Source organism: Vipera berus (assembly GCF_964194415.1).
Source record: "Vipera berus genome assembly, chromosome: Z".
Classification (NCBI taxonomy): Eukaryota; Metazoa; Chordata; class Lepidosauria; order Squamata; family Viperidae; genus Vipera; species Vipera berus.
Window position 1 is genome coordinate 5155355 of NC_138205.1, and position 23375 is coordinate 5178729.

Consider the following 23375-nt stretch of genomic DNA (forward strand, 5'->3'; position numbering starts at 1 on the left):
TGGTGTCTGGGGAATTTTGTTCCTGATTATGTCCTGAATATGCAGCACAAAAAAACCTTGCGACACCGACTGGAGGGAACAGCCTTGCCATTATAGATATCTAGCCATCTCTGCATTTCTTTCCACTCCAGCGTGGAAGCTTGAACAGAGATTATGTGAAAGAGCTGGAATTCTGTCGGTCTGTTCCTAAGCAGGAAAACACTCTGCAAATGGGACAGAAGGGATCATCTTTGGTGTTTGTGTGTATGTGTGAAAGAGAGGTGCTGCCAAAGAGAGGGCTGTGCTTTAAAATGGCCCTGATCCACAAAACGCTTTTACATCCCTGTGGATGAAAAAAAATTGAGCAACACAGAGAAAGTATTACCCACTATTTCATTTTAATTCCCTTCCCTTCCCCTCCCAGTTCAATTATCCATAATAGACTAGGTATCCTATCCCATGTTTCGCAATGCGTAGACACTCTCAAAGGTATGCCCAATGTTTGCAAAAATATTGGAGAGAATTTGAGAAGTGATGTTCCTCCAGTGTTCCCCGTCTTGCAGTGTGAATTCCTTTAAGGTTCGGAAACCCAGTTGCAAAGGCTTAGCCAAGTTTGTCTGAGAACCAAATGGGGAGTTTTGTAATAATAACAACCGTGGACAATTTCAGTACCAGTAACAATTCACAAGGGAGGCAGTTCATTCATCAAGAATAGATATTTATTACAGCATTGTATGGCAATCTCAATATAAAAATACAGACTGTGCAGTGATCTCCTGTCTGTTTTATATGAAAGTGCTGTAAATCCCCTTTAGGATATCAGATCAGGCAGATCATTCTGACAAAAAAAATCATAACAATGACTATAATTGAGACACAGAGAAGTATCCACAAAGATATACCTCACACATAAAATGACACAACAAAGTGAAGCAAAAGTTCACCATGGAACTGAACTGTAAACAATTGGGCTGCTTCAGCTCATATGGAATCTTAAGGCTATGATACAAAGCAAGGTAAAAATGCCGCCCCCCCCCAATCCACTCAAATAAATCTTTCTCTTTTCACGAAAGTAGATGTAGAAGATCAGGCTCTGTTTTTATTTCACCTGGAATCAGAAAGGAGATAAAAGAATGTTACTGTTGAAACTTCATTTTTTCCCAGGAAGTGAGTCACAATTTTTAATCTGCCCCAAGGAGATGTTAATACAGTTGACAAAGAAGAAATTTTGAGGCTTCTATAACTGTCTGGTTTGGCAACCAAACCAAACCACAAGACAAGTACAGAGTTCAATCAATAGTTAGGAAGGCAGAAAAACAATTGTATCCCGCCTGCATTTCATTGAGGATCTGTATAATCATTCTATTCTATTCTATTCTATTCTATTCTATTCTATTCTATTCTATTCTATTCTATTCTATTCTATTCTATTCTATTCTATTCTATTCTATTCTATTCTATTCTATTCTATTCTATCTATTCTATTCTATTCTATTCTATTCTATTCTATTCTATTCTATTCTATTCTATTCTATTCTATTCTATTCTATTCTACTCTACTCTACTCTACTCTACTCTACTCTACTCTACTCTATTCTATTCTAATACAAAGGGGAAATAATGAAATATACTGTATATATGGAGAGTCCTCATATTCAATTATAATGGGATCTTCATCAGAACCTGTAGCTTTTCTAGTCTCACTCAACTGTTATTCAAACACCATCAAACCTGTTTGCATTACTGTTATTTTAGCCCAATGACTTTAGAAGATGGGAGAAATTACTAGTGAAGATCCAGTCTACATATATTTTGAAACATAAATATGTGTATGTATGTATGTATGTATGTTATTGGTTATTTCATGATTTTAATATACATACATTCATTAAATTGACAACATGAGTTTGCTTTTGTCTTTTCTACAATGCAGATAAGCATAAAAAATATCATGCAGTGGAAAAGTATAAGCAGACAAATTTTGAGTAGCAGCGGAAACTGTTTCCTTCAAAACTGCTTTCTCGTGAAAGAGCAATTGGCCAAAATTACGCATGCGAAGGAAAATGCATACGAAAATGTTTCCAAATATCGTATCATATCATATTGTGGCATATTTTTTAATAAATGATGGACATCCATTCCAAAAGGGGACATTGATGACTACACAACTGGAGGTTAAAGTCTACCCATTCCCTATGTAGAAAGCATGATCAAGGACATTTCATGTGCATATACTCTACTGTTTTTACCCCTCGTGTCTTACCTTGATGACCGTCACAGTGGCACTGTAGAAAAGGCTCACTAGGAAAAGAATGATGAAGGTGGAAAGGATCGACGAGAGGTTTTGGAATTCTTCTTCATCATCCGAGTCCACAATTCCCTCTACGTAACCTTTGGACAATACATGAAGGTCAGCTTCTAGAGTTCAGAAAGAAGTGAGGGTGCATTGAAGCTAAATGGCACATACGATAAGGGTAGCATGCAAGAGCCATGGAAATGTTATAGCGCAAGGTATGGGAAAAGACAGCCAATGCTTGATGATGCCAAAATAATAGCAGAGAAAAGCTGAGGGGAGCTAAGAGGGAAAGAAGAGGTGAGCTGTTTTAGTAAAGCCTTGGAGTGGTGGGAGATGGCATTTCTTAAAACTATCCCAAAGAAGGAATAAAAAGGGAAGGGTGTGTGTGTGTCTACCATCTACAGATGTCTATGGAGATTCTCAGTCATCCAGGTCATGGTTGCTTCTCCAATGGCAACTGGACTTCCTTTGTTTTCTCCTTGAAGACCTTTCGCTTCTCATTCAGTCAGAACTGAAGAAACCTCTTGAATGAGAAGGGAAAGGTCTTCAAGGAGAAAACAAAGAAAGTCCAGTTGCCTTCTGAAAAAAAAGATCTTTGGGGTGACTCACTACAGATGTCGAAAGACTGTTTTCAAATGAGTGATTACTATTGTTCGGCTGAAGAATTACTCAGCCCACCACTTCTGCACAAATGAAAAGATCCTGCAGATTTGTCGGAAGAAAGTTTAGATGGAAGAGCAGGTTGGGATAGGATGTTTAAGCTGATCTAAACTCTTCACCTTTGGTTGGCAAGGTGGTGCCATATTGACTTATCACCATGTGTGATTAACTTGAAGAGCTGAACTCTTACGGATGAATTCATGAATTTTTGATGAATTCAGTGTAGTAAAGCTTTGCTTTCTGAATCTATCTGATAGGGATGCACTCCTTGATATCCTCCAGAACATAGTTTTCTCTTTCTGGAATATACAGTATGTTCCTTTCAACTTGCAATCATGGATTGTGAATGATGATCGGCTACAATTTCTGGAAGGATTGAGAATATGTCAATTGTGGAAAACACTAAATTGGGGCAAAGGGATGTCTCATTCTTTGCATGTCCTTGGAAGGGAGATTTTTTTTTAATATGTGCCATTAATTCCGAATGAATCTGAGTATAACAAAGAACCTGCAATCAGTATGTGAAGTCTTATATAAAGACATTGTAAAGTCTTAAATAAAGTCATAAAGAAAATGAAACTGGTTTGATCAAAGTCACTAGTAAAATTGTTAGAAGGCTTGTTAGCATTTAATTTTTGGTTTACAATATTTAAAGTCAGCCATCTACCCTTTCCATTAGATTGCCCTGTTTTATTTTGTCCAACTACATGGGTGAATGCCAATGCATGAGCAAACTGGGACATTCTGAATTCCTTTATCATAATATTCACAATTAACAGAGGGATAGAATTAAGATCACATGAAATGTTGATACCATTTTATAATGCCTTGGTAAGGCAACACTTGGAATACAGAATCCAGTTTTGGTGCCCACGATGTAAAAAAGATATTGAGACTCTAGAAAGAGTGCAGAGAAGAGCAACAAAGATGATCAGGGGACTGGAGGCTAAAACATATAAAGAATGGTTGCTGGAGTTGGGTATGTCTAGTTTAATGAAAAGAAGAACTGGAGTGACATAATTGCAGTGTTCCAATATCGCAGGGGTCGCCACAAAGAAGAGATGCTATTCTCCAAAGCACTTGAAGGCAGGACAAGAAGCAATGGATGGAAACTAATCAAGGAGAGAAGTAACCTGGAACAACTTGTGAATGCTCCAACACTGGAAGTTTTTAAGAAGTGATTGGACAACCATTTGCCTGAAATGGTATATGGTTTCCTGCCTCAGCAGGGGGTTGGGCTAAAAGACCCGCAAGGTCCCTTCTGTTATTCTGTTCTATATTAACTGAGGTAGTTGAAATTTACTTGAGTACAAAGAGAGACTATGTCAAGAATGAAATTTTGGCAGTTATTCGCCTCTTTGTTTCTACTTGCCATTAGAGTAAGGGGAGAAGGTGTTGCTTTAGAATGGGTTAGAGAGAGAAATGAAACCTCTACAATTCCGCTGAAGTCTGTGAAAGCCTGAAACCTTTCGAAGGACACCATAATAGGTGTGAATTTGAAGCAGACGGTTCCCATAACAAAGTGAAATTGTTTACATGGACTATGTGAGAGGGTGGGGGTTTGTCCAGAGAAATTATTGTTTAATTCTATGAACTGGTGTCTGGGAACCTCAGAGTTAGTTTTGCTTCAACGTTACCATGCCGTGTATTCAATAAACAGTAAGATTTTTGGAAATGGAATGAACTTTGAGTTTTATTTAGATTCTTGAGCTGGATGTTGACAGACTATTTGTGTGTTATCTGAAAATAGTCTTGGCAGTTAGAACAATTAATCAGTGGAACGTCTTGCCTCCAGAAATTGTGGGTGGTCCAACATGGGAAGTTTGTAAGAAAAGATTGGACAATGTTTGTCTGAAATGGCATAGAGTGTCCTGGGGGTTGGACTAGAAGATCTCCAAGGTCCTTTTCAACTCTGTTATTCTGTAAAATGAGCTACAATGGGTCAGCTAGGTAATTAAGTAAGATCCACAAGCAAACCAAGGGGACTATCATCTATACAAAGCAATGGGGAGTTCAGATTGGTGGGTCCTCGTAATGTGAACTTTGAGTTTAAGATGCCCAGTATTTGGCCATAAGATGAGGGTAAAGATGAATTTTGACTTTCCAAGTGCTGTGGCTGATGATCCATAGCTTAACTGTACTGAGAAGCGATGGTGAATAGGACAGATGGAAAAGGCGATGGCAGCACTCAAGATTTATGGAGCTTCCCTTGAGTACATCCTCATGGAATACAAAGGAAACAGCTGAGGGATTTCCTCAGTTATATCACTGTTAATATTCTTTCTCATATGTTGGGAGAGAAGTAAGAGCATTCAGGGCATGGATCACCATGTGTCCAGTGAGCATTTTGGCCCTGGGCATGAACTCCTTCTCTTTCTTCTGGTTCTTCTTTGAGGAGAAGCAACAGTTCTTTGGCTTTTTCTGGCATGGTGGCCATTTTATGACTCTTAAAACTCATGGAGAAGAATTTGTCTGGAATATTTTTGAGTCAAGCATAAGAACAAAATGTCGGAAGAATATCAATCTGAAGAATTTACCTGCTTACAAGAGTAAAGATCATGGTTGCCCACCACAAAAGTCTCTGCTCTAACAAAGTTCATTTGCTCAAAAAACCAAAAAGGGAAATTATAATTTTTATTAAGAATGTCAGTATTAAGGTTTTTTGTTTTTTTTAATAAAAGATCAAGTGGGTAACTGTCAGGGTGTATGGAAAATTTAAGCAGCTTATTGTAGGTCTGTTTAATGTATAAACTATTTAATGCTTTTTCTTTTGTAAAAGAACAAGTCAATTGGGTACATTTCATCTCCTCTGTTATCCAAACAAAGTAATCAGTGATATTTTTCTTAAGGATGCTGGAATGTTCACTTTGGTTAACACAACAAAGGGGTTTCATAGATGTTTAAGATTTGTTAATTAGTTGTGTGTCAGTAGATAATTTAATTATATTGCATGAATTTTAAATCCTTAATTTTTGATCTTGTTTTAATGCTTGGGATAATCTTTTGTGGTACTGAAGTTCTACATATTTGATCTTCTAAATACTTTCATGATTATAAACATTCACGATGAATCAAATAATGGTGCCTTTTTCTTTTCTTTTTTAAGTTATTTCTCTTTTTATAGAACATCTGTGTGCTGAGAATTGTTGATATGGAGTAGATTATTTTGCAGCAAACTTCAAATGCCATTCCCTGACATTCAAAACAACAGCATTACTATTATTTTGTGCATTTGCTATTTGACAATCGCATGTACGATGAGTCTCCATAGAAGCACATTTTTTATGTTGTTTAAACCAAGTTGTTTTGGTTTGTTGTATTGGTGTCTACAGTTTTTACTTCACTTAGAACTAAAAAAATATGTAGGGATTGTTCGGAACTAGAGCTGTATTAGCTGAAATACATGATATAATTTTCAATATTTATTTAGTTGCGTTCCTATTCAGGCTATGTTCTGTTTAAAGACCTATTGGGGTGCTATTTTAGTGTGTTTTAGACTTGCATAAAACATTTTGTTAAGAGCTTCTTTGCCTTGTGCAAAGGATGTAATGTTCCCCCAAATAATTCCAGGTGAACACCCAATGGATGAGACATCTCCTTGCTTAGAAAAGAAATTAAAGGGAAGTGAATGGTCTGAAGATGTGCCTGTACAGAATGGCATAATCTGAAAACATGAATAACCCCAAATTGGGCATTGATGTTGGAGATAGATAATCTATGACAGTACAGAAAAGAGGAGATATCCACCAGCTTTCTAAAACAGCTCTTCTTCAGCTTGATATAGCAATAGCACCACTTAGAACAAGGCCCATTATGCCATAGAAGATGAAGTACAGGAGTTATTGCCAGGGGAAATAAATGTGAAAAGATTAAGGAACCTATGGGATAACTCAGAATTTCCAGTGTTAGTTCGTGCCCCATCACTATTTCTCACAAAAAGCCAGATATATTTTTTGGTCTTTGTTTTGAGAAAAATACTTTATTGCAAAATATTTAATTCCTGCAGAAAGATGTGGCCAGCTACTGTTTTAACACTGACACATCCTTCTTTACAGATCTGCCTTCATCACTGAAAAGTTTCCATAATGAAGCAGAAGAGGGAACAGAGGTTGGGGGAGGGGAACAGAGCAAATGAAGGTTTCTCAAAAGAAATTAGGTTGACAATTAGTAGCAAGGGCTGGAGGCGTCGGAGAGGACTAAGGAGACGTTGACTATGGATGGTTTACCCGTGTTCTTGTTTACAGTCTTCTGAATTGTGTTGTAGGGCAAGGCTTCATGTCCCACCATGCAAGTATAAGAATCTCCGGCACTCCATTCCTGTTCACTGACGGTCAATAAGCTGTAGGCAAAATACTGTTTGGACAGTACTTTGGATTCTGCTATGGGTTGGCTGGTGAAGTATTCTGATTCACTGATTGGCTCCTCATTATGGAGCCATCGCACAAAGAAGCTGCCAGGATTGAAATCTTGAATGAGGCATGAGATGGTAACTTTCTCCCGCAAATTCAGCTGTTCTAATGAAGGTGAAAGGATGTAGACAGTGGGAGGTTTCAGTTTGCCACCTGAACAATGGGAAAAGAAAAAAAAAGAAAAGAAAAAGGTGAGGAGAATATTCAGTACACATTCTTTATCATCTTTAACTGTAGTGGCCTCTCGGTGAGACCACACTTAAATGTTGAAGACATGTCTCTTTGTCACTGAAGAAAGATTAGTTCATTAGCTTTGAGGTGGAAGGTGCATGTTTTCTACTTAAGGTAGGCAAGAGAAAGAAAAATTGATCATAAGGAATAGCTAGGCCAGAATTAGATGCCAGGGGGTCCATTTGCTCATGCTGCCTATCTGTATAATGGGACCTATCAAGATCAACGCAGCCTGAGAATAATTACATCTATGCTGTCTGTCTAACTTAGGGGTCTCAAGTTGTATGCAAACTTTTCCTAGGGGAAGGTGAGAAGGCACTTTCTCTTCATAAAAGAAGAGAGTTGGAAAAAAATATGTTGGTAGACCACTATAGATGTGGAAGCTGGATTCTCACTATTTGTACTCGATGGGAGTTAAGGAGCAAAGGAGTCACAAATATCAGAGGAAGAGTAGGGTTCATGGGGATGTCAATCAAGGCAACTGGAGGACAATTTGGGGTATCCTGAGGGATTCCATGAGGAATCCCTCAGGATTTAATCAGCCTTTAATCCATGAGGTGTTAATCTCGTTTATCTGGAAAACCTTCTGGAACAAGTGATCCCCCAAATGCTTTTCATGGATCAACTAGAAACTTACCACTCTCCTTCTTCAGGGTTTTTTCTACTGGCTTGACAAGTACATCTTCAAATGTCACTTTGCAGGTAAAGGTTTCATCCTCCTTCCATTCCGTTGCGCACACTGTGGCCACAGCATTGACATAGAAAAAATCATTTCCCTGTTCTAGGAAGTTGGTCATCACAGTGTGGAGTTGCTTTTGGTCAGATGCTCGTGTCCAGGTGACATTCAACTTTGAATAGTCTGCTTCAGGAGGTATGTTGGAGATTTTACAAGTCAGGTTGGCTGAGTTGGTCAGGAACATATCGGCAAAAGCTGGGGGGATGGTTTCCACGCTAACAGGCAAGCATTCGTCACCTGGGAAATATCAAGGCAAAACAGAAACAGTGTTCGATTGTTCAATAAATTGTACAAACATTTCTACCTTTCTCATATTTAATAACATACGTACGATGCAGCTGCTTATGTATGCCTGCTTTCTTGTGATTATTAAAAGCTCTTGAACAGTGACTAAGAACTTGTTTAATGTAATGCAGTGGGTGGTCCATTTATCACCTACATTCAGGTGGAGAAAAAAAATGTATCGGGAATCTGCTCCTACGCATCTCTGAGAAATATACAAATGTTCCCTTTGGATTTATCTTTGAAAGCTACAATTGGATTTTCAGAATCTGTCAGGGTAGATTTGTATGGAATCATGAAAGGGTGTTTTTTTTAAAAAAAATAAATAAATTCTAAATCTCAGTGATGAAATAGGAATGTTGATGTTAGGTAGCTGCCTGCAATATTTTTCCTGGCTGTTTATGAATTAGGAGAATGTGTTTTTTTTCTGTTCAAATTCTAAGCATAGCTCTTCAGAGAAATAAGAATTCTCTGCATTGATATCAAAATACAAATGAATGTGGGGGTTTCTTGGTGCTCTCTGACCTTGCTCAGAGGAGAAGGAAGTAACATCATCAGTGCAAACCCCACTCCCTTCTAGCACTGATGATGTTACCTAGTTTGGGTAATGAAACATCCACAAGAAAACAAGAAAGCTCAGAGGGCACCAAGGGCCCCTCATCTCAACCCCAAGCTACAAATATTCTCTTTTACAGGTGAGTATTTTAATCCCAGATTGGTTACTGAACTAATTGGAGGCATTGGTCCCTGGTGAACAAAAATATGTACAGAATGTGGGGTGGATGTGTGTATAAAATTAAGTAAATTAAATAACCCAGTGTTCAACCCAGAGGAGCATTTGAGCAAAGAGTTATCCCATAATTGGCCACATTACTCTGATTCTTGAAGAAAATCCCACTTACTTTTGCAGAAAGATAGTATGCTGAACGTCTCCGAATGAGTGAATTGCTTGCTTTTTACTACACAAGTAAACTTCTTTTCAGAAATCCAGTCATCCTTGGTGACAACAAGTTTGCTCCAAACGGTGTATCCACCACGACCATCCGGCATAGGTTTGCTGGTGGTGATGCCGGTGGTGATTTCTTGTTGCTCCTTAAGCCAACTGATGACAACGTTTCCAGAGCAGAGGTTACTAACTCCACAGGTGACAGTGGAATTTAGGTAGCTACTTGAAAATGCATTCAGAACTGGTGCTCGAATGATCATCTCAGGGTCTGATACTGGTTTTACATCTGGAAAGTTGCAAGGAAAAAAAAGATGATTAAGACAAGGAAATTCAACACCTTAAAAGCATAATGGAAATGAAGATTGAGGAGGTGCAGCAATGTCGAGAGACTTGCGTGTTCAGTTCTATCTAGAAAACCATTAGATAAACTAAGTGGTCTGCTGGCATTTGATTATAGCCCGTAACTGAGAAACACATCTGTATCTACCTAAGTGTCTGGGAAACAGGGATCTACTGGAAACAAGGATGAGCGGAATTTAACCCCAGACCTCAGGCTGATCCCCAGAGCACAAAACAGGGCACTAGTGAGCATATGCAGAGAACTCATTTCCCATGGCCAGGAAGAAGCCATGTTCAACCTCATCTGTAGTCAGCAGGTTGGTTTTCAAGGGAAGTGAAAATATCTCAGTGTGCCTGACATTCAGAAGAATTCAAAATGTCGGGTCTGAATTAGATGTTGTTAATTACCTGGTGAGTTAGGCAAAGGAAATTAGGTGTAGTGATTTAGGAGGCAGGCTAACTTTTCTACAAACATGTCTTGCATGTAGCTTCTAATGCCCTTTGAATGACTCCCTTACGAAAGTAACCTACATGCGCATGGGTGACATGGCTGATGGAATAAATGAATTTCACTTACATGGTTTAGTCACTGGGATCACTTTGTCTCCTTGGGTGTGCTTGGCTTTGCAATAGAATCTTTCGTAAGTCTCCCAGGTGCTCCGGGAGACTTTAGCCTGGGAAGCTGCTGTGTATGTCCCACCGGACATGATAGCAGGAAAGTCCAGGACGTTGTCCTTGCTGATAGTCTGGTTTTCTGGATTATTCCAGGAGAAATCAATTGTGTTTGGCAGAAAATTCTTGGCGAGACATCCAATGGCAATATCTCCATTTCCTGTGCTGTCCCCAGATGGGATGAGTGGAAAAAGAGAAGGGGCCCTTGGGGATTCTGAGAGAGAAGAAAAACAGAAGGATGGCGGATTTTGAAGATGTTACAGGTTCAGCTGGGATTGAGTGCATGAAAGGAGGTGAGTCTTGCTTGGCTGAGAAAGGAAGAGGAGGTGAACAAATATTTGTGTAGGCTTTCCCTGAGTTAACCAGACTTTTGCGGAGTGCATGTCATGGTTCATTGATACCTTATAGGCAGTGCTTTTTTTGTATAAGAAAAAGGTGCCGGAACTCACACATGTCATACAACCCGCCTTGCCTACCCTACAAGGTTCCATCCAAAAAAGGTGCCGGAACTCCGTTCTGAGCGTTCTATGAGAAAAAAAGTCCTGCTTATAGGAATGCGTCAAGTTATAGGCTGCGAGTTTGCCTCACTTGATTCCTGACCCGTTCTAACAGTTCGTATGGATTCCTCCTTCATATAATCTTCCTGTGTGCGAGCGAAAATAGGAGGGTTAGAAAGTATGAGTTGAGGTGCAAACATTTGACCGTTAGCTGCCCATGGGCTGAGATTTGTGGTTTGCCAGGCTCTGTCATAGGAGATTTCAACCAATGGGTCTACTTTCCAGGATTGTTATAAGCATCACTGAGATCAACTCTGTGAAAGTTTATATATTTATATCTCATATTTAGAAACTGCCCATCTCCTTCACAGAGATTATTGCCGCAAACTGGAAGAATTCCAGCAGGCCTTAATCTTAGCAAATTTCTTTCAAAGGCAACCAATTTTCAGATTCATGAAAGTAACAATGGTCAAAACCATCCCGGCATGTCTACCCACAGGGCCAGAAAGAAGGAATCCTTATAAGAAAGTTTTGTAAAATATCATTTACCCAGAGGTTACAGATGAACTGACAAAATTTTTCTGGGTCTGGGGAAGAATACTAGAAGCAAAATTTCCCTCCTCAGGCCACACGCCGAGATTTAAAAGTAATCGAGCATTTCTTCTCAGAAAGATGAAACAGATCTAAAAATTTTCTCTGAGACCTAGTTGGCAAACCTATCTTGGTCAGCCGTGTACATGAAATGTAACAGTTTGCTCAAACTGGACATTCTACTTGACTCCATTTTTTCCCCAGTTGCATGTTCCCTTTTTGAGTGCCTAATCAAACAGTCAACTCTGTTTTCTTGTTTAACACACATACACACACACAGACACACACACACACAGGCACACACACACCCCTCCCTTTTGGGTGTCAACTGTTTGAAGTAGCCCAGATGAGAAACCAGCGTTATGAGTTCTAACACTATATTTATTGTAAGCAGTGGCGGGATTCAGCCAGTTTGCACCACTTCGGCAGAACCGGTAGCTAATTTTTTGTTGCCTAGCAGGCCCAGAATGGACTTCCGGAAATGGCATCCACACAGAGAACTGGTTGTTCACCTATCTGAATCCCACCACTGATTGTAAGGTCACTGTAACGGAATCTTGCAAGTCTCTCCCTCCTTCCTCTAGTTTCTAGGGAACGAGAGAGAGCCTCTTCTGAGACACTTTCCACACACCTGTTCTTCCTGTGGGCTGGAATGTCTCTTATCTGACCATTGCTTTCCTCATTTTTCCTTCCTCTCCCCTTTGTCTTCCCGCCTTTCAAGGCTATTCCCATAGACCCTTATAGAACTTCAGAAAAGTTTCGAATTCTCCTGTCTAAGGGGATCTCTCTCTTTTGGTTCTTGAAGGTTGAACTTTTAAGTTCCAATCTTAAAATGATTTCTTGCTTAGAACACACACACACACACACACACACACACACACAGGGACAGAGGCCTAAAACTCACAATCTCCTGGTTTCTAGACCAGTATCTTCACCATGACACCAAACTGTCTCATCTATTTACCCATTGTATTCTGTCATTATAACCAGACCTGCTTAGAGAATCCACCACAGACCTTCTGAATTAGGTTGCGGATCTGAAGCACTTCTGGAGACGTGCTTTAGATTCTTATGTGTAAGATTTGGGTCCCTTTCTCCTCCTTGCTATATTGGTACAAGCACATTATTTTCCGGAAAGTGCAAGAATGGAGGAGAAAGCTCATTCGCCTTTGGTAAAGCTCTTTTTGAGACAGTAATACAATTCAACTGTCTGGTATCTACTAAAAGCAGTGCTTTTTTTGTAAAAGAAAAAGGTGCCGCAACTCACACATGTCATACAACCCCCTTTGCCTACCCTACAAGGTTCCATCCCAAAAAAGGTGCCAGAACTCCATTCTGAACGTTCTATGAGAAAAAAAGCCCTGACTAAAAGCTTCTGCGCATCGCTTCTGTGTTTTTACAGAATCAAAGCACAGTCAGAGGAACCCAGTTCGGCTTCTCCTTTGACTGTGGAGAAAAACAGGGCCAATTCAGCTTCAGGAAGGTTGTTGAGAAATGCCAGGATCTTCTTTCAGCATTTTTTAAAAATTTATTTAAAAGCATTAGAAGGAAGCTGGTTGAGACAGTTGTTCAGGGCAACCATAAACTGACATGGAGCCCAGCAGCTGGTTTTCTGATTTATTGAGAGCTTGGCTTATTGGGACTGGACTAGAAGACCTCCAAGGTCCCTTCCAACTTTGTTATTCTGCCCTTTCTGCAGCTGACCTACTGCTAGAACGTTTCAAGCCTCCTAACTCTGTTGCATTTCAGAAGCTAAGCCCAACTGCTCTCTGTCTGCATCTCTGGGGCTGTAGCTCAGAAGACAACTACACAATTCACCAACTCCATGCTAGACACTGGAGAATCCATAATACTCTATCCACCGGAATCCTCCAAAGCTCAAGCTGACAAGTAGTGACTTCCTAGAACAATGTTTCTGAACCTCATCAGCTTTAAGGTGGGTGGACTTCAATTTCCAGTATTCCTTAGCTGACATGAGGAAACTTGATGAGGTTGAGTAACGTTGTTCCAGGAGACCATGTGGGGAGAACCTAGCGGCTTTCTCCTGACGTCTTCTAAAGCCCATGTATAATTGACCAAGTCCAATCATTTATCTGGCTGGGGAAAGGCGCTAGTCCCCCAACAGTCCCCCCACAAAACTAATGCAAACTCTAGTCTGTTGCTGAATCCAACCACAGTTAGTCACTTTCTCGTTCTCCTATCTGGGTTCTGATTTTTAGAAAGCTGGGAAGCTTACCGCACCCTACCCAGCCCTCACAAACCATTTCTCCAACCAGAGTCTTGGAGGAGCATGAGTAAATCTCAAATGCACCTCAAAGTTAACATGAAGGGTTGCACATATTCAGGTGGGATACTACTTCTCAATAAAGGAAGGAGAGATTAAAAAAAAGTGATCACTGTTTCCCTCCCCAATGCTGGGATGTCTAGGCTAACAGGCTCACATGCCCCTTGCAAAGTCTATGACTTCAGGGAGATTTGGGAGTAATTAGCTCTCTTTTTCCCCCCCAAAGCCATAGAGTTATCTCCTGGAACAGCTACAATTTTTTGGCTAGGAAAAAAAGCTTCAGAGCTTTTCTGAAAGCTGTCCAGCTTCCGAAAGCAAGGACTCTCCTACTCACCTGGCCATGTCGTCCAGAGAAAAGGCATCTCTCTCAACTTTCTCCATGCCAGAAGTTGGCATGGTGTCCCTCAGCTGACCCTCTGGCCGCTATCACAAAACAGGCAGGTTGTGGATTTGTGATTTTGCACAACACACTGGATCATAAAATAACCAGACTGAACCTTTACAACAGGCTAAGCTTGGGGGAGGGGGGGAAAGCACCCTAACCCAAGTTAATAATAAACAAGTCAAACTGATCTTGTGCTTCTAGGTTTTTACTTGACCGTTAAACTTTGATAAATCAGCTTCTGCTTCCTCTCTCTCCTCTTATTAGAAATTTGAGAAAATCATCTGCTTTTTAGGTAAGGGTCTTGCTTGGAATAATTCCTATAATTTGCAGAGCTCTAAGTCACTCGAGAACCAGCTGAGTGCCAAGATACCAGCTGAGCTCTGGCTTCAGAGACCATAAGGAATACTTTGGTTGGGCTCCCTGTCCGAGCGTTAACTTTTTAATAACTCCAAACAATTCCAGGACTGAAATGCTTCAACATTTTTAGCAAAAGCTCCTGCCAGAAACCTGAGCATCCAGAGAACAAAATATCAAAGAACAAAAGAACTTTTCTCTAGCCAAGCGCACTGGGGTCTTTACAAAGCTTCGGCTCAACTGCAGCTACCCTAGAGTGGATCCAAAAATGACCATGCATCAGCTCACCCGGCACCGGGCATGATAATGAGCTGGTGAGATGCTAGAAGCTTTCCCCCATCGCGCTACGCTTACCAAGAAACATTTGGGGAGAAAACTGCAAGCTCGCTACCAATCCCAGTTCAATTTCTCCAGAAATCCCAGCAATCCCAGTTCAATTTCTCCAGAAATTGCAGCTTTAGAAAGCTTGCAGCTTTCCGAACTTTAGAAATTCTACAGAGCGGCTAGAGCATTCCCCATCACGATTAAACCCACCACTCAACCGGGAACGCTTCCAGCTTTTGGGGAGCTAGCAATTTCTACCACCCTTGCTACCTCCACCGTTGAAAGATTGACAGGTCTCCCCATTGAGTGGCAGGTTCCACAGAAAGCTAGCAGTTTCCCCAAACCCCTCTCAAGGATTCTCCCAGCTATGGAATAATCTTTGGAGAAACTCAGCTTGCTTTTGCCTCCTAGCTAGCCCTGTGATCAGCACAAAAGGATTTGGGGCTTTCCTAGCACCCCTATCCCAGCTAACCCTGGCAGTAAATTTCAAGTGCATGCCCCCAAACCCAACACGAGCTTTCAGAGAAACTACAGAGAAATTGCCTGTAGTTGCTCAAGCCAAACAACACAGCTTTGACCTGGCCAAGCCCTTAGCTTTAAGGAGATGCCATCTCTGTAGTTTTTGAAAGCTTAGTAACCACACACTCAGAGCTCAGGGGTTGGTTTCTGAGGATTCCTAAGCCCAGAGCTAAGGAGGAAAAGCATCCATCTGGGTCCCTAGCTAAGCGCTAGGCTTGCTTGTACATATCTCTCTAGCCAAGCGCGCTGGGGTCTTTACAAAGCTTCGGCTCAACTGCAACTACCCTAGAGTGGATCCAAAAATGACCATGCATCAGCTCACCTGGCACCGAGCATGATAATGAGCTGGTGAGATGCTAGAAGCTTTCCCCCATCACACTATGCTTACCAAGAAACATTTGGGGAGAAAACTGCAAGCTCGCTAGCAATCCCAGTTCAATTTCTCCAGAAATTGCAGCTTTAGAAAGCTTGCAGCTTTCCAAGCTGATTGGTGAACTTTAGAAATTCTACAGAGCGGCTAGAGCATTCCCCATCACGATTAAACCCACCACTCAACCGGGAACGCTTCCAGCTTTTGGGGAGCTAGCAATTTCTACCACCCTTGCTACCTCCACTGTTGGAAGATTGACAGGTCTCCCCATTGATTGGCGGGTTTCACAGAAAGCTAGCAGTTTCCCCAAACCCCTCTCAAGGATTCTCCCAGCTATGGAATAATCTTTGGAGAAACTCAGCTTGCTTTTGCCTCCTAGCTAGCCCTGTGATCAGCACAAAAGGATTTGGGGCTTTCCTAGCACCCCTATCCCAGCTAACCCTGGCAGTAAATTTCAAGTGCATGCCCCCAAACCCAACACGAGCTTTCAGAGAAACTACAGAGAAATTGCCTGTAGTTGCTCAAGCCAAACAACGCAGCTTTGACCTGGCCAAGCCCTTAGCTTTAAGGAGATGCCACCTCTGTAGTTTTTGAAAGCTTAGTAACCACACACTCAGAGCTCAGGGGTTGGTTTCTGAGGATTCCTAAGCCCAGAGCTAAGGAGGAAAAGCATTCATCTGGTTCCCTAGCTAAGCGCTAGGCTTGCTTGTACATATCTCCCTGCCTTTTGCACCTAAAAGATGAATTAGCTCCTAGCCATACTGTGGGACTTAGGGAAGCTAGACGGTTGTGGATACTTTTATCTGGTTTTCATTGCTGTTTTCTTAGCCAAGAGTAAGGGGGTTGCAGAAAGGCATTGTGGCTGCTGATCCCTGCCCTAGCTATTGCTGTAAAAATTATTGTAGCTAGGAAAGCTAGCATCCTTGGTCAGTGTTTTATAAGCTGGGCAAATGCTAGGAAGCTTGGGCTTCCATCACTGAGCCCTTGATGATAGTCACCACTGATCCATCTCTGCCTACACAGCTGGTTTTGGAGAAAGCTCTCCAAATATCCCTAGCTGAAGCTTTCATTTGCTCTAGGCTAGACACCTAGCTTTGGAGACTCCTTTCATCTCAGCTCTAGCTGACTATCAGGGAAGCAAAGGAGATGGGTTCCAAGAAGCCAAGCCAAGCCAAGCCAAAAAAAAAGGGGGGGAGCTTCTTCTACCTTTCCAAAGCTACAGTTTGAGTACAAGGTTCTCCAGCTGTTTCCTAGCTGATGATAGCTACAGCTATCCTGGAAAATGTGAAGCTCTTCTGCAAGCTAGCTTACTGAAATCAAGGGTTTTTCTAGTTATGCTCAAAGGCATAGCTAAGTAGGAAGCTAAACATCGTTTCAAAAGTAGAAACCATGTTTCAGGGACGCTGAGAGAGATTCTCCCTGCCAGAGCTGTTATTGCTTCAGATATAGCTAAAGCTACAGGGGTTGGGAAGACTAAGATGGGAAGGATAGAATCGGTAGCGCTTCTTTCTGGCTAGGCTTTAGAGCTATTAGAAGGGTCTAGCTCACTATCCTAAAACTCCAAAAAATTTATTCAAAGGGGAAAGACATTGGATGAGAAAACCCAGGGATACTCAGAGCATCACAGAACGCTGGGAGTTAAGATATTGAACAGGGCTACTGATTTTGCCTTGAAGACAATCTCTGTCTATTAGTCAATCCAACAGTCAATCAACCAATCTTCCAAATAACTATCACCCTTAGAAACATTTTAATAAATCACGATTCCTACCTTATAAGCAATAAATCTTAAACGAAATAGGACTATTCATTTGCCATGTACTAAGCTTCCCTTAGTATGTCATCTGAACTCAGTAAAATAATACCTTTTCTCAAACAAAATTCCAAAATGACCAATCCTTTCTTAAAATCAATCACTCAGAACAAGAAAGCTGGAAATTAGAAACAGCAGTAATTATTATACTCCACCAAGATGAAATAAATTGAAACTCTGCCATAGAGGATAAGAAACTTGACAAGAACAATCCCGATTTAAAAAAAAATAAAAAATAAAGTGTTTTTTCCAGTTAAGAAAATTCAAAAAGAACTTTCCTAATTACTTGGAAGAAACACATATCCCTAAAACAAAAGAAAACAAATAAAGAAACAACAACAACCACCCATATTCATGCCACAAATTCTTTCTTTTCTAAAAATTACCCCAATAAAATCAGTCATTTCCCTCCTGGGTAATTCATTAAAAAAATAAAAATAAAACAATCCACACTTCAATAAAATCACTAAAACATGCTCTATATAGCTTAGTGCAAAATTATTAAGAAATATTCCACTTGTACAAAACAGAAACATAATTAAAATATATTGCTATAGAAATCAAGAAAATAATAATGTTAAGGCATAATTAATTAAAAGAACCTGTCATAGGAACAAGTAGAAAATGTACGATTATTGGCAATATAAATTGACACCAAAGCAATATAAATATTTCTGCTTTTCCTTACCATTTTAATGGGTGGTTTCTAGAAGAAAAATGTTCAGAAACTGTAGGGTGCCAGCAAAAACAAATGCCTAAGGAAACACTAACTTTTTTCCCCCTTTTTAAAATTAAAACATGATAAATCACATTTATTTTTGGAAAAGGGAGGAGGAAGAAGACCTGAAAAAACCAGATGTTGTTTTCGAAACACTTAAGGCTATTTTCAGCCATGCAGAACCATTTTAGAAGCTCCAAACCCTTTCAGATGAAACTTGAGTCTTAAAATATACTAAAACTGAGAAACGAATCTATCGCCACCTGCTCTCTGAACATCCCAGAATATTTTGTTTTCTCCCTGGCTAATTTAATTTCAACCTTTCCCGTTTCCCCCCACCTCATAACTGCAAATAAACACATTAATTCTTTTTTTAAAAAAAAATCATACTTATTTTCTATTTTTAAAATTTTATCTAACCAGCATTTTATTCTGCTTTCTAACTTCAGTCGGTTTAAAGGCAATTATTTCACAATTTTATTTTTACTTAACTAAAATGAAAATCTGTGCTGGATTCCCCCTAAACTTTATTCAGAAATGAGAAATCAGTCCCATAATAAATAAGGCACTCAATAAATTCCATAAAGATCAGGAGATAAAATAATAAACGTATATAATGAAAAAATAACCCAAGATCACTGAAAGAGAGAGAATCCTTTGATATATTATTAAATAAAATAAATATTAAAAATGGTCTAATTCACAGCAGAAACCTTTAACCATCTGAATACGTTGCCTGACCCAGATTCTTGAACAAGGCCATTTCAGAATTATTAAGTCTTTAAAGGGCAATAAGACTTTTTTCTCTCTTCCACAGCTACTAGCAATAATAATAATTAAATTAAAGAATTGAAGAATTAAAAGAATGGCGGGAAAAACAACAACAGAGAGACACAGAGCTAGAATTACACTTTGTAAATGATATATCTAAGGTGCGATTATTTCTGTATTGAAATAATTGAGGTAAACAGTAAAAGAAAAGAGGAAGGAACAAACTATTTCATTTCTGCCACTGGATATACGACATTTTTCATCTTTTGGTTAAAATATTTCAGAAATTAAAAACGTTGAGAGAATGGAAGAACTGGCATTTTCAACACAGGCAAAATCTTTCCAAAATAGTAAAACTCTTCATACGTCTAAGACACACATATGATTCAGGAAAAAAATTAGATTTATCTGTGGTAACAGTGACTAAGGTTCCAAGTCCCCTGGACTGAAAAACACACTTACATAATTCTCTGTGAAATATATTCTTAACTCTTCGGTCACTGAGAACCGGACTGGAATAATTTTAAGTAAGTCCCTTTTCATGGCCTATAAAATTGTGTGGTTTCCTCTCATCTTTTAGAACAAACCTAATAAAATTTCAATAGGATCAAATCCTTCTTCTCTATTTCCAGATGATGGAAACTTATTTTTTCTTGTGAAGAGCCCAATTTAGTTCGCAACAACCTTCCTAAATTCTTCCAAATAGACAGGAAACGACAAAACGGCATTTTAGAAGAAAAAGGAGAGAAAACAGACAAACAAAAGGGGAAACAGGATCATTTTGATTTTTGCTGTACAATTTCAGTTCTGCCTGGAATGGATTCTAGTGAATCCAAGAAAATTACATTAAAATCACAAAGAAAAACTCAGAAAATTATCTTAGAAAAGAAGAAAGTCTTTACCTGTGGAGACGATGACTGAGGTGCCTTTCCCCCAATAGTCAAACCAGTTGTCACAATGAACAATAGTCATGAGGTAATCATACAAGAAGTTTGACTAATGAATTCACACACATATATATATATATGAAATATATTAAAATATAAATATTAACATATTTTTAATTCTGTCAGGATTATATGTGTGTGTATATATATATATATATATATATATATATATATATATATATATATATATATATATATATATATATATATATATATTAACATACAAATTGATACACAGCAAAGAGAACAAGAAACGAAGACAAAGGAAAAGACAATCAATCTGAAGGAAAGGATAAAAACAAATAGAAAAAGAAACCAAAGGATTAATTTTTGTGCACAATTGGTTTTTTTAGTAAATAGGCTCTGATGGCAATTACTTTGAAGTCATCAAGCATCAAACAATTCTCTAAAAACATTTATTCTGTGGTTTCTTTTCAAACCTATTTAAAACTTCAGCCTAAAAATGATTAAGAAGCATAAAAATTCAGATTTTCTTTCCTAGGGGGAACTCATATTACATGTTTGCAACTTCATAACTAACTTTCTGTTCATTTGGACAGATTTCCGTAACAAATGGACGTTTGGTTACTTTAATTAATGCTTGGTTTTCCTGAAATTAAGAGGTCACCCTGTCTTCTGAGTGACCTTCTGGGATTGTTTGTGCCCCAGGAACTTGTGCCACAGACAAAATTTTAACATCACTTAGAAAATTAAAGCACAAAAAGGACAAAAAAAACCAAAATCAGTAAACAATATTAGAGGTAGAAATAATTATAAAACATACCTGTGGTGACTATGACATTTGTTCCTTTACCCCAAGCATCTAAGTATTCACTTTAAGTCAACCAAGTACAAACCATGTACAAAAACCTAATGAGGAATTATTTTATCCTTTCCAGACTGTGAAAAAGTGACTTAAACATAATTTATAGAAGTTCCAAACAAAAATATCCTTTGAATGACTTAAAAAGATAGAAACTATATATAAATTGCTCAGGACTAATTAGATTACGGAAGGAAAAATCCCTGAAGTTCCTGATACTTTGAGACAAAAATACAGATTGTGCCAGAAAGATTCTAGACTTTGTTAGATCTGGTGATTTATAAAACCGTTGGATATTGGGTGACACTGTTGCTTATTATACTTTGGATTGGAACAGATAAACTCTATTTTTTGATCCCTTAATGTCTAAATTCAGAGGAACAATTCATTTTTAAAGTCCTATTAGAAGCATGTTCTGAATGGATTTATAAAGAAGAAATTTAACTGAGCTTAGAGAAGCAATTATATTTTTTTAGGAATAACAAAAATATGCACGTTCACACAAAGGTATTAATTAAGAGATCACTGTCTGTTTCCAGAATGTGATTCCCAATAGGGTTGCTTATATCTCAGAACATTGACAGTGGCATAGAGAAAATGTTTAGAAGTTATTTTGAAAATTGTAGAAAAAAGAAAAAAAAATCCAAATTAGTAACACAAGAGGTAGAAAGAATGATAAAAACATACCTGAAGTGACTATGACATTCGTTCCTTTACCCCAGTAATCAAAGTAGTCACATCAAGTCAACCAAATTCAAGCCATATACAAAAACTCAATGAGGAATTATGTTATCCTTTGCAGACCATGAAAAAGTGGCTTAGCCCTATTTTATAGAAGCGCCACACAAAATAACCTTTAAATGGCTTTAAATGATTTTTTTTGAGAAATTGCAAAAAAGTCATGCAAAGACATTAATTAAGAGGTGACCCTCTCCGTTTCCGCAATGATCTTCCCAAAAAGACTGTTTATATGTCAGAATTCTAACAGTGCCACAGACAAAATTTTGAATGCCATTTAGAGAATGAAAGTCAAAAGTGGGAAAAATTCCAAATTAATAACAGATGAAAGAGATAGAAAGAATGAAAAAAGCCATACCTGAGGAGACTATGACGGATGTTCCTTTGCCCCAGTACTCGAAGTAGTCACATTAAGTGAACCAAGTTCAAGCCATGTACAAGAACTTAATGAAGAATTATTTTGTCCTTTGCAGACCAAAGTATAATATCCTTTAAGTGGCTTATTATACTTTTGGTAGCAATGGACAAACTTGACTGCTTGATGCCTTAATGTTTAAATTTAGAGGGTATTTTTTTTAAAAAGCATTTGAATAATCTGAAGTCCTATTCGAAGCCATGTTCTGCATGGATTTCTAAATAACATATTTAACCCATTCTAGAGAATCAATGACTTTTTTTGGTGGGAATAGCAAAAATGAGAATGGTCACACAAAGTCATGAATTGAAAAAGTCACCCTCTCATTTTCCAGAATGGGCTCCCCAAAAAGATTGCTTATGTTCAAGAACTCTAATTGTGCCACAAACAACATTTTGATAACATTTAGAGAATTAAAGCCAAAAAGGGAAAAAAATCCAAATTAATAACAGATGGAAGAGATGAAAGAATGAAAAATCATACCTGAGGTGACTGTGACCGTCGTTCCTTTGCCCCAATAGTAAAAGTCATCACATCAAGACAATCAAATACAAACCATGTACAAAAACCTAATGAAGAATTATTTTGTCCATTCCAGACCGTGAAAAAACGGCTTAGCCCAAATTTACGGTAGGGACAAAAAAAAATAATGCACTTTGAATATCTTAAGAAGACAGAAATTACACATAAATTCCTCAGGACGAATCAAATATACATTGTGGCAAAACAATTCTAGATTTTGTTATTTAGTTTTGCAGATGTGTAAAATCTCTGGATACTCAATGACTATTGCTTATTATATTTTTGTTTTCAATGAACAAGCTCAAACATTGGATGCCTTAATATCTAAATCTAGAAGTACATTTTTTCTTTTAAAATTGCCTTGTATGATCTGAACTCTTATTAGAAGCATGTTCTGGATGGATGTGTAAATATGACATTTAATTTAACATAGAAAATGGATACTTTTTCAATAGCACCAATGCGAACGGTCATCCAAAGGCATTTTGAATGCCTTTGAATAGACAGCAGGATTAGATCACTTATCTATCATTTTGAAAGCAACAGAAAATCGAGAAAAATACCACAAAATCTTTTAAAAAAACAGTGTAAAGAACAAAAAACTAATTTAACTTACCATTTGTTACTGTCACAGCAGTTCCTGGTCCCCATACATCAAAAGCATAGTCACAGTGATTTTAATTCCATTCATGCTTGACAAAAAATATATCTTCCTCCAAACTCTCTAGGCTACTGATGTTATATCTGCCCTGCT

General features: G+C 38.6%; 4 gene segments (V, D, J or C); all 4 read right to left on the minus strand.

The window, feature by feature from the left end:
- Window positions 1-20148, minus strand: part of LOC308677772 (Ig gamma chain C region-like) — a 90326-nt gene extending 70178 nt beyond the window's left edge. Inside the window, exon 1 of the C gene segment in view lies at window positions 20079-20148.
- LOC308677876 (Ig gamma-2C chain C region-like) overlaps window positions 1-23375 on the minus strand; it is a 125693-nt gene that overhangs the window by 100198 nt on the left and 2120 nt on the right. Inside the window, exon 2 of the C gene segment in view lies at window positions 21634-21657.
- LOC308677568 (Ig heavy chain C region, membrane-bound form-like) overlaps window positions 1-23375 on the minus strand; it is a 68276-nt gene that overhangs the window by 44652 nt on the left and 249 nt on the right.
- Window positions 681-14299, minus strand: LOC308677571 (immunoglobulin heavy constant mu-like). The segment is given in 7 exons: window positions 14257-14299; window positions 10456-10764; window positions 9496-9825; window positions 8213-8548; window positions 7162-7497; window positions 2243-2370; window positions 681-1087 (listed from the first exon to the last, which is right to left on the minus strand).